This window comes from Schistocerca gregaria, unplaced genomic scaffold, assembly GCF_023897955.1.
Source record: "Schistocerca gregaria isolate iqSchGreg1 unplaced genomic scaffold, iqSchGreg1.2 ptg000240l, whole genome shotgun sequence".
NCBI classification, from domain to species: domain Eukaryota; kingdom Metazoa; phylum Arthropoda; class Insecta; order Orthoptera; family Acrididae; genus Schistocerca; species Schistocerca gregaria.
The window spans coordinates 4078981-4090049 of NW_026061752.1; the positions used below are offsets into that span (position 1 = coordinate 4078981).

The following is an 11069-nucleotide window of genomic DNA, read 5'->3' on the forward strand; positions in this document are numbered from 1 at the left end:
CAGTTCTGAAAAAGAAACATACCGTTTTAATGTAGCAATTGAGCAGTACGAAACCGTCTGAATGTTGCTGTTGACCATTTTTTGCTTGGAGATGCTCTTGAGCTTGAAACACACACAGCAAGACCGGTGTTAACTAGCGAAATGGTCGGCAGAGTGCCGACACCGCGAGTTTTGACTGGCACTTGCACATCTAAAACAACGTCGGAAAGTAACTCGTTCGGCTTTTGAGTCACATAAAGTATGTGTGTTAATTTTGACGCCACTAGCTCTGCTTGTTGTCATGCAATTTCTTTGCCTCTCAGAAATGATTATGACATAAAAGTGAAGTACGTGACGAGTGTGACGTTAGGAAAACATTAGGCAGCATGGAGAGATTCTGTATGGGACCACCCAACCCAAACGAGTACTGTGTGACGTGCTACCCGGCAAGTATTCACCGAGGTAGCCGGCTATCTCAGTCGGTAGAGCGTCAGACTCTTAATCCCAGGGTCGTGGTTTCGAGCCAGACGCTGGGCGGAACGGAATTTTGTTCCGCTGCAGGTGTAAATTACCGTTTTTCTGATTAAAGAGATTTAATGGAAATAGCAACTTTAAACTTTGCCTACGTCTCTGTCAGTCGCAAGGAAACTGTATTTGAAGGTGAAGGTGATTTTGTAGACATGTGTGAAAGACATGTTCTGAAATGCAAGTGTTGTGGTTTGGAGAGCACATCGGTTACGTGTCAGATGTGTAGCCAAGCAGTAATTTGTCGCCATAGCTGCAAATATTAGCCGGTAATATGAACTGTTGTCAGCTAAAGTCTGATGATGCAGACGACCGTAAGGACGAAGTACCCAAGAGTACCGCTAGGCCGCGCCTCTTTAGCTCAGTGGTAGAGCACTGGTCTAATAAACCAGGGGTCGTAAGTTCCATCCTCACAGGAGGAAGATGAATTTTGGAAATCAGTTGCGCGTCGTGGCCGTATAGCAAACAGTACCTGTGATGACGAACAATTAGCGACAGGCGTTTGTTTAAGATTTACTCTCAGCTGTGATTAAGGCGAATGGCGCAAATAAAGCATTTGCCAAAGCGGTACAGCATAAGGTGGGACGAGGCAGTCTGAATTACATTTTATAGATGTATTTCTCTCATATCTCAGAGCCTCTCGCGATCGTCGTCGTCGTCGTCGTCGTCGTCGCCGCCGCCGCCGCTTCTGCAGAAGTAGCAAATGGCCATCGTAGCAAATGCGGCGAGGGACGCCCTGCCTTCGATTCCGAATGCACAAAGTGTGTGGTCTTGTTTCTCAGTCTATATTTGGTCGGTCTCGTCAGAGGTTGAATGTAACGAATGGGTGGGAAAGAGCAAGGGGCAGCGGCTGTGTAGAACGAAAACACAAATCCTCAGGGGTGTGAGCGTTTCGAGATGAGTCGTATACATCTAAATGTTGGTCGTCAGTGACCGTGTGGCCTAATGGATAAGGCGTCGGACTTCGTAACTGAAGGTTACAGGTTCGAATGCTGTCACGCTTGTGTTTTTCCAGTTCTGAAAAAGAAACATACCGTTTTAATGTAGCAATTGAGCAGTACGAAACCGTCTGAATGTTGCTGTTGACCATTTTTTGCTTGGAGATGCTCTTGAGCTTGAAACACACACAGCAAGACCGGTGTTAACTAGCGAAATGGTCGGCAGAGTGCCGACACCACGAGTTTTGACTGGCACTTGCACATCTAAAACAACGTCGGAAAGTAACTCGTTCGGCTTTTGAGTCACATAAAGTATGTGTGTTAATTTTGACGCCACTAGCTCTGCTTGTTGTCATGCAATTTCTTTGCCTCTCAGAAATGATTATGACATAAAAGTGAAGTACGTGACGAGTGTGACGTTAGGAAAACATTAGGCAGCATGGAGAGATTCTGTATGGGACCACCCAACCCAAACGAGTACTGTGTGACGTGCTACCCGGCAAGTATTCACCGAGGTAGCCGGCTATCTCAGTCGGTAGAGCGTCAGACTCTTAATCCCAGTGTCGTGGGTTCGAGCCAGACGCTGGGCGGAACGGAATTTTGTTCCGCTGCAGGTGTAAATTACCGTTTTTCTGATTAACGAGATTTAATGGAAATAGCAACTTTAAACTTTGCCTACGTCTCTGTCAGTCGCAAGGAAACTGTATTTGAAGGTGAAGGTGATTTTGTAGACATGTGTGAAAGACATGTTCTGAAATGCAAGTGTTGTGGTTTGGAGAGCACATCGGTTACGTGTCAGATGTGTAGCCAAGCAGTAATTTGTCGCCATAGCTGCAAATATTAGCCGGTAATATGAAGTGTTGTCAGCTAAAGTCTGATGATGCAGACGACCGTAAGGACGAAGTACCCAAGATTACCGCTAGGCCGCGCCTCTTTAGCTCAGTGGTAGAGCACTGGTCTAATAAACCAGGTGTCGTAAGTTCCATCCTCACAGGAGAAAGATGAATTAAGGAAATCAGTTGCGCGTCGTGGCCGTATAGCAAACAGTACATGTGATGACGAACAATTAGCGACAGGCGTTTTTTTAAGATTTACTCTCAGATGTGATTAAGGCGAATGGCGCAAATAAAGCATTTGCCAAAGCGGTACTGCATAAGGTGGGACGAGGCAGTCTGAATTACATTTTATAGATGTATTTCTCTCATATCTCAGAGCCTCTCGCGATCTTCGTCGTCGTCGTCGTCGTCGTCGTCGCCGCTTCTGCAGAAGTAGCAAATGGCCATCGTAGCAAATGCGGCGAGGGACGCCCTGCCTTCGATTCCGAATGCACAAAGTGTGTGGTCTTGTTTCTCAGTCTATATTTGGTCGGTCTTGTCAGAGGTTGAATGTAACGAATGGGTGGGAAAGAGCAAGGGGCAGCGGCTGTGTAGAACGAAAACACAAATCCTCAGGGGTGTGAGCGTTTCGAGATGAGTCGTATACATGTAAATGTTGGTCGTCAGTTACCGTGTGGCCTAATGGATAAGGCGTCGGACTTCGTAACTGAAGATTACAGGTTCGAATGCTGTCACGCTTGTGTTTTTCCAGTTCTGAAAAAGAAACATACCGTTTTAATGTAGCAATTGAGCAGTACGAAACCGTCTGAATGTTGCTGTTGACCATTTTTTGCTTGGAGATGCTCTTGAGCTTGAAACACACACAGCAAGACCGGTGTTAACTAGCGAAATGGTCGGCAGAGTGCCGACACCGCGAGTTTTGACTGGCACTTGCACATCTAAAACAACGTCGGAAAGTAACTCGTTCGGCTTTTGAGTCACATAAAGTATGTGTGTTAATTTTGACGCCACTAGCTCTGCTTGTTGTCATGCAATTTCTTTGCCTCTCAGAAATGATTATGACATAAAAGTGAAGTACGTGACGAGTGTGACGTTAGGAAAACATTAGGCAGCATGGAGAGATTCTGTATGGGACCACCCAACCCAAACGAGTACTGTGTGACGTGCTACCCGGCAAGTATTCACCGAGGTAGCCGGCTATCTCAGTCGGTAGAGCGTCAGACTCTTAATCCCAGTGTCGTGGGTTCGAGCCAGTCGCTGGGCGGAACGGAATTTTGTTCCGCTGCAGGTGTAAATTACCGTTTTTCTGATTAACGAGATTTAATGGAAATAGCAACTTTAAACTTTGCCTACGTCTCTGTCAGTCGCAAGGAAACTGTATTTGAAGGTGAAGGTGATTTTGTAGACATGTGTGAAAGACATGTTCTGAAATGCAAGTGTTGTGGTTTGGAGAGCACATCCGTTACGTGTCAGATGTGTAGCCAAGCAGTAATTTGTCGCCATAGCTGCAAATATTAGCTGGTAATATGAAGTGTTGTCAGCTAAAGTCTGATGATGCAGACGACCGTAAGGACGAAGTACCCAAGATTACCGCTAGGCCGCGCCTCTTTAGCTCAGTGGTAGAGCACTGGTCTAATAAACCAGGTGTCGTAAGTTCCATCCTCACAGGAGAAAGATGAATTAAGGAAATCAGTTGCGCGTCGTGGCCGTATAGCAAACAGTACCTGTGATGACGAACAATTAGCGACAGGCGTTTTTTTAAGATTTACTCTCAGATGTGATTAAGACGAATGGCGCAAATAAAGCATTTGCCAAAGCGGTACTGCATAAGGTGGGACGAGGCAGTCTGAATTACATTTTATAGATGTGTTTCTCTCATATCTCAGAGCCTCTCGCGATCTTCGTCGTCGTCGTCGTCGTCGTCGCCGCTTCTGCAGAAGTAGCAAATGGCCATCGTAGCAAATGCGGCGAGGGACGCCCTGCCTTCGATTCCGAATGCACAAAGTGTGTGGTCTTGTTTCTCAGTCTATATTTGGTCGGTCTCGTAAGAGGTTGAAAGTAACGAATGGGTGGGAAAGAGCAAGGGGCAGCGGCTGTGTAGAACGAAAACACAAATCCTCAGGGGTGTGAGCGTTTCGAGATGAGTCGTATACATGTAAATGTTGGTCGTCAGTGACCGTGTGGCCTAATGGATAAGGCGTCGGACTTCGTAACTGAAGATTACAGGTTCGAATGCTGTCACGCTTGTGTTTTTCCAGTTCTGAAAAAGAAACATACCGTTTTAATGTAGCAATTGAGCAGTACGAAACCGTCTGAATGTTGCTGTTGACCATTTTTTGCTTGGAGATGCTCTTGAGCTTGAAACACACACAGCAAGACCGGTGTTAACTAGCGAAATGGTCGGCAGAGTGCCGACACCACGAGTTTTGACTGGCACTTGCACATCTAAAACAACGTCGGAAAGTAACTCGTTCGGCTTTTGAGTCACATAAAGTATGTGTGTTAATTTTGACGCCACTAGCTCTGCTTGTTGTCATGCAATTTCTTTGCCTCTCAGAAATGATTATGACATAAAAGTGAAGTACGTGACGAGTGTGACGTTAGGAAAACATTAGGCAGCATGGAGAGATTCTGTATGGGACCACCCAACCCAAACGATTACTGTGTGACGTGCTACCCGGCAAGTATTCACCGAGGTAGCCGGCTATCTCAGTCGGTAGAGCGTCAGACTCTTAATCCCAGTGTCGTGGGTTCGAGCCAGACGCTGGGCGGAACGGAATTTTGTTCCGCTGCAGGTGTAAATTACCGTTTTTCTGATTAACGAGATTTAATGGAAATAGCAACTTTAAACTTTGCCTACGTCTCTGTCAGTCGCAAGGAAACTGTATTTGAAGGTGAAGGTGATTTTGTAGACATGTGTGAAAGACATGTTCTGAAATGCAAGTGTTGTGGTTTGGAGAGCACATCGGTTACGTGTCAGATGTGTAGCCAAGCAGTAATTTGTCGCCATAGCTGCAAATATTAGCCGGTAATATGAAGTGTTGTCAGCTAAAGTCTGATGATGCAGACGACCGTAAGGACGAAGTACCCAAGATTACCGCTAGGCAGCGCCTCTTTAGCTCAGTGGTAGAGCACTGGTCTAATAAACCAGGTGTCGTAAGTTCCATCCTCACAGGAGAAAGATGAATTAAGGAAATCAGTTGCGCGTCGTGGCCGTATAGCAAACAGTACATGTGATGACGAACAATTAGCGACAGGCGTTTTTTTAAGATTTACTCTCAGATGTGATTAAGGCGAATGGCGCAAATAAAGCATTTGCCAAAGCGGTACTGCATAAGGTGGGACGAGGCAGTCTGAATTACATTTTATAGATGTATTTCTCTCATATCTCAGAGCCTCTCGCGATCTTCGTCGTCGTCGTCGTCGTCGTCGTCGCCGCTTCTGCAGAAGTAGCAAATGGCCATCGTAGCAAATGCGGCGAGGGACGCCCTGCCTTCGATTCCGAATGCACAAAGTGTGTGGTCTTGTTTCTCAGTCTATATTTGGTCGGTCTTGTCAGAGGTTGAATGTAACGAATGGGTGGGAAAGAGCAAGGGGCAGCGGCTGTGTAGAACGAAAACACAAATCCTCAGGGGTGTGAGCGTTTCGAGATGAGTCGTATACATGTAAATGTTGGTCGTCAGTTACCGTGTGGCCTAATGGATAAGGCGTCGGACTTCGTAACTGAAGATTACAGGTTCGAATGCTGTCACGCTTGTGTTTTTCCAGTTCTGAAAAAGAAACATACCGTTTTAATGTAGCAATTGAGCAGTACGAAACCGTCTGAATGTTGCTGTTGACCATTTTTTGCTTGGAGATGCTCTTGAGGTTGAAACACACACAGCAAGACCGGTGTTAACTAGCGAAATGGTCGGCAGAGTGCCGACACCGCGAGTTTTGACTGGCACTTGCACATCTAAAACAACGTCGGAAAGTAACTCGTTCGGCTTTTGAGTCACATAAAGTATGTGTGTTAATTTTGACGCCACTAGCTCTGCTTGTTGTCATGCAATTTCTTTGCCTCTCAGAAATGATTATTACATAAAAGTGAAGTACGTGACGAGTGTGACGTTAGGAAAACATTAGGCAGCATGGAGAGATTCTGTATGGGACCACCCAACCCAAACGAGTACTGTGTGACGTGCTACCCGGCAAGTATTCACCGAGGTAGCCGGCTATCTCAGTCGGTAGAGCGTCAGACTGTTAATCCCAGTGTCGTGGGTTCGAGCCAGACGCTGGGCGGAACGGAATTTTGTTCCGCTGCAGGTGTAAATTACCGTTTTTCTGATTAACGAGATTTAATGGAAATAGCAACTTTAAACTTTGCCTACGTCTCTGTCAGTCGCAAGGAAACTGTATTTGAAGGTGAAGGTGATTTTGTAGACATGTGTGAAAGACATGTTCTGAAATGCAAGTGTTGTGGTTTGGAGAGCACATCGGTTACGTGTCAGATGTGTAGCCAAGCAGTAATTTGTCGCCATAGCTGCAAATATTAGCCGGTAATATGAAGTGTTGTCAGCTAAAGTCTGATGATGCAGACGACCGTAAGGACGAAGTACCCAAGATTACCGCTAGGCCGCGCCTCTTTAGCTCAGTGGTAGAGCACTGGTCTAATAAACCAGAGGTCGTAAGTTCCATCCTCACAGAAGAATGATGAATTAAGGAAATCAGTTGCGCGTCGTGGCCGTATAGCAAACAGTACCTGTGATGACGAACAATTAGCGACAGGCGTTTTTTTAAGATTTACTCTCAGATGTGATTAAGGCAAATGGCGCAGATAAAGCATTTGCCAAAGCGGTACAGCATAAGGTGGGACGAGGCAGTCTGAATTACATTTTATAGATGTATTTCTCTCATATCTCAGAGCCTCTCGCGATCTTCGTCGTCGTCGTCGTCGTCGTCGTCGTCGTCGTCGTCGTCGTCGCCGCCGCCGCTTCTGCAGAAGTAGCAAATGGCCATCGTAGCAAATGCGGCGAGGGACGCCCTGCCTTCGATTCCGAATGCACAAAGTGTGTGGTCTTGTTTCTCAGTCTATATTTGGATCGCTCTCGTCAGAGGTTGAAAGTAACGAATGGGTGGGAAAGAGCAAGGGGCAGCGGCTGTGTAGAACGAAAACACAAATCCTCAGGGGTGTGAGCGTTTCGAGATGAGTCGTATACATGTAAATGTTGGTCGTCAGTGACCGTGTGGCCTAATGGATAAGGCGTCGGACTTCGTAACTGAAGATTACAGGTTCGAATGCTGTCACGCTTGTGTTTTTCCAGTTCTGAAAAAGAAACATACCGTTTTAATGTAGCAATTGAGCAGTACGAAACCGTCTGAATGTTGCTGTTGACCATTTTTTGCTTGGAGATGCTCTTGAGCTTGAAACACACACAGCAAGACCGGTGTTAACTAGCGAAATGGTCGGCAGAGTGCCGACACCACGAGTTTTGACTGGCACTTGCACATCTAAAACAACGTCGGAAAGTAACTCGTTCGGCTTTTGAGTCACATAAAGTATGTGTGTTAATTTTGACGCCACTAGCTCTGCTTGTTGTCATGCAATTTCTTTGCCTCTCAGAAATGATTATGACATAAAAGTGAAGTACGTGACGAGTGTGACGTTAGGAAAACATTAGGCAGCATGGAGAGATTCTGTATGGGACCACCCAACCCAAACGAGTACTGTGTGACGTGCTACCCGGCAAGTATTCACCGAGGTAGCCGGCTATCTCAGTCGGTAGAGCGTCAGACTCTTAATCCCAGTGTCGTGGGTTCGAGCCAGACGCTGGGCGGAACGGAATTTTGTTCCGCTGCAGGTGTAAATTACCGTTTTTCTGATTAACGAGATTTAATGGAAATAGCAACTTTAAACTTTGCCTACGTCTCTGTCAGTCGCAAGGAAACTGTATTTGAAGGTGAAGGTGATTTTGTAGACATGTGTGAAAGACATGTTCTGAAATGCAAGTGTTGTGGTTTGGAGAGCACATCGGTTACGTGTCAGATGTGTAGCCAAGCAGTAATTTGTCGCCATAGCTGCAAATATTAGCCGGTAATATGAAGTGTTGTCAGCTAAAGTCTGATGATGCAGACGACCGTAAGGACGAAGTACCCAAGATTACCGCTAGGCCGCGCCTCTTTAGCTCAGTGGTAGAGCACTGGTCTAATAAACCAGGTGTCGTAAGTTCCATCCTCACAGGAGAAAGATGAATTAAGGAAATCAGTTGCGCGTCGTGGCCGTATAGCAAACAGTACCTGTGATGACGAACAATTAGCGACAGGCGTTTTTTTAAGATTTACTCTCAGATGTGATTAAGGCGAATGGCGCAAATAAAGCGTTTGCCAAAGCGGTACTGCATAAGGTGGGACGAGGCAGTCTGAATTACATTTTATAGATGTGTTTCTCTCATATCTCAGAGCCTCTCGCGATCTTCGTCGTCGTCGTCGTCGTCGTCGTCGTCGTCTTCGTCGTCGCCGCCGCCGCCGCTTCTGCAGAAGTAGCAAATGGCCATCGTAGCAAATGCGGCGAGGGACGCCCTGCCTTCGATTCCGAATGCACAAAGTGTGTGGTCTTGTTTCTCAGTCTATATTTGGTCGGTCTCGTCAGAGGTTGAAAGTAACGAATGGGTGGGAAAGAGCAAGGGGCAGCGGCTGTGTAGAACGAAAACACAAATCCTCAGGGGTGTGAGCGTTTCGAGATGAGTCGTATACATGTAAATGTTGGTCGTCAGTGACCGTGTGGCCTAATGGATAAGGCGTCGGACTTCGTAACTGAAGATTACAGGTTCGAATGCTGTCACGCTTGTGTTTTTCCAGTTCTGAAAAAGAAACATACCGTTTTAATGTAGCAATTGAGCAGTACGAAACCGTCTGAATGTTGCTGTTGACCATTTTTTGCTTGGAGATGCTCTTGAGCTTGAAACACACACAGCAAGACCGGTGTTAACTAGCGAAATGGTCGGCAGAGTGCCGACACCACGAGTTTTGACTGGCACTTGCACATCTAAAACAACGTCGGAAAGTAACTCGTTCGGCTTTTGAGTCACATAAAGTATGTGTGTTAATTTTGACGCCACTAGCTCTGCTTGTTGTCATGCAATTTCTTTGCCTCTCAGAAATGATTATGACATAAAAGTGAAGTACGTGACGAGTGTGACGTTAGGAAAACATTAGGCAGCATGGAGAGATTCTGTATGGGACCACCCAACCCAAACGAGTACTGTGTGACGTGCTACCCGGCAAGTATTCACCGAGGTAGCCGGCTATCTCAGTCGGTAGAGCGTCAGACTCTTAATCCCAGTTTCGTGGGTTCGAGCCAGTCGCTGGGCGGAACGGAATTTTGTTCCGCTGCAGGTGTAAATTACCGTTTTTCTGATTAACGAGATTTAATGGAAATAGCAACTTTAAACTTTGCCTACGTCTCTGTCAGTCGCAAGGAAACTGTATTTGAAGGTGAAGGTGATTTTGTAGACATGTGTGAAAGACATGTTCTGAAATGCAAGTGTTGTGGTTTGGAGAGCACATCCGTTACGTGTCAGATGTGTAGCCAAGCAGTAATTTGTCGCCATAGCTGCAAATATTAGCTGGTAATATGAAGTGTTGTCAGCTAAAGTCTGATGATGCAGACGACCGTAAGGACGAAGTACCCAAGATTACCGCTAGGCCGCGCCTCTTTAGCTCAGTGGTAGAGCACTGGTCTAATAAACCAGGTGTCGTAAGTTCCATCCTCACAGGAGAAAGATGAATTAAGGAAATCAGTTGCGCGTCGTGGCCGTATAGCAAACAGTACCTGTGATGACGAACAATTAGCGACAGGCGTTTTTTTAAGATTTACTCTCAGATGTGATTAAGACGAATGGCGCAAATAAAGCATTTGCCAAAGCGGTACTGCATAAGGTGGGACGAGGCAGTCTGAATTACATTTTATAGATGTGTTTCTCTCATATCTCAGAGCCTCTCGCGATCTTCGTCGTCGTCGTCGTCGTCGTCGCCGCTTCTGCAGAAGTAGCAAATGGCCATCGTAGCAAATGCGGCGAGGGACGCCCTGCCTTCGATTCCGAATGCACAAAGTGTGTGGTCTTGTTTCTCAGTCTATATTTGGTCGGTCTTGTCAGAGGTTGAATGTAACGAATGGGTGGGAAAGAGCAAGGGGCAGCGGCTGTGTAGAACGAAAACACAAATCCTCAGGGGTGTGAGCGTTTCGAGATGAGTCGTATACATGTAAATGTTGGTCGTCAGTTACCGTGTGGCCTAATGGATAAGGCGTCGGACTTCGTAACTGAAGATTACAGGTTCGAATGCTGTCACGCTTGTGTTTTTCCAGTTCTGAAAAAGAAACATACCGTTTTAATGTAGCAATTGAGCAGTACGAAACCGTCTGAATGTTGCTGTTGACCATTTTTTGCTTGGAGATGCTCTTGAGCTTGAAACACACACAGCAAGACCGGTGTTAACTAGCGAAATGGTCGGCAGAGTGCCGACACCGCGAGTTTTGACTGGCACTTGCACATCTAAAACAACGTCGGAAAGTAACTCGTTCGGCTTTTGAGTCACATAAAGTATGTGTGTTAATTTTGACGCCACTAGCTCTGCTTGTTGTCATGCAATTTCTTTGCCTCTCAGAAATGATTATTACATAAAAGTGAAGTACGTGACGAGTGTGACGTTAGGAAAACATTAGGCAGCATGGAGAGATTCTGTATGGGACCACCCAACCCAAACGAGTACTGTGTGACGTGCTACCCGGCAAGTATTCACCGAGGTAGCCGGC

General features: G+C 46.2%; 1 non-coding gene across 1 annotated transcript; it reads left to right on the forward strand.

Moving 5' to 3' along the window:
- The first annotated feature begins 854 nt into the window (after positions 1–854).
- On the forward strand, positions 855–926 carry Trnai-aau (transfer RNA isoleucine (anticodon AAU)). The gene has a single exon. It is a non-coding gene; the product is annotated as a tRNA-Ile (tRNA).
- Positions 927–11069: the final 10143 nt, after the last annotated feature.